Genomic DNA, 1,135 nt, shown 5'->3' with positions numbered 1-1,135 from the left:
GCTGTGTGGGCATTTGGTCCATTAGATTTTTTTTTATATAAATAAAAACATGATTATATGTTAATACTGAGATATTGCTGTTATCAGATTTGTACTATTATTTATAGGTGAGAATTAACCATATGCCAACCACTAAGTGAACAAAATCAAGCAGATTACAAAAAGGAAGAGCAGGGTTTTACTTTCTGGTTTGTAGTACTGCATTTTATTGAATCTAATAAATCATTTTCTCTTGTTTACCAAAATAAAAAGGTTCAACATTCCAAAATATAAAGATCCAGGATTATGAGTGCTCATGATAACCCCCTACTCTGATAATACTGTAGCTGCCTGTGAATGACATCTTTGAGAAACAGCAGCATCAACAAACAGACTTACAGAGTTACAGTGCATGGTGTCAGTGTCTGTTTTAGATCTGGAGCAGACGACAACGACAAGAAGGGCTAGAAAGCGAGACCATGACTGACGCAACTTTAATGGTGAGAGAGTGACACGATGATCAGAGGACTGAGGAACTCGTCTGACCAAAACCAGCAGAGATACATTCTGAAAAACGGTATATTTTATATTACTATAAGGTTAAATCATGTAGTCTCCCAAGTAAATGGAAAAATATACATTTAATGACTTATCAGTAAACAACAATATAAGCTATCTATGCGAGTCACTTAACAGCAATTCAGCTTCTTTTTTTTTAAACATACCACAAGCATACTGTACACACAGATATTTTAGTGACGTCTGAGTTAATTGGATCTCATGACAAGAAAACAAAGTGGTTCATTTGCATAACGGGTTAAAGGGGTAGTTTGGATTTTTTGAAGTGGGGTTGTATGAGGTACTGATCCATAGTCAGGCTGACCGCCATCTACTGTGGGCAATGAAGTGACTATGGATTAGTACATCATTCAACCCCACATCAATAAATCCAAACTATCCCTTAAAAGTAAACCAGGCCTCCTCTACCTCTCACTGTGTGATGGATATTTGGAAGGACGCCTTGACAGGATGACAAAAGGTATGCTGATGTTACACTCAGAAACGAGGAAGTAGCACCTGTCACCTACCTAAGATTCAACACACTAACCGACAACACAATCAAAGAAGACACTTGGTAGACTTGGAAACTAAATGG

Source organism: Centropristis striata, chromosome 19, assembly GCF_030273125.1.
Source record: "Centropristis striata isolate RG_2023a ecotype Rhode Island chromosome 19, C.striata_1.0, whole genome shotgun sequence".
Taxonomy (NCBI): domain Eukaryota; kingdom Metazoa; phylum Chordata; class Actinopteri; order Perciformes; family Serranidae; genus Centropristis; species Centropristis striata.
The sequence above is the reverse complement of the archived record's forward strand: the minus strand, read 5'-3'. Positions refer to the sequence as shown.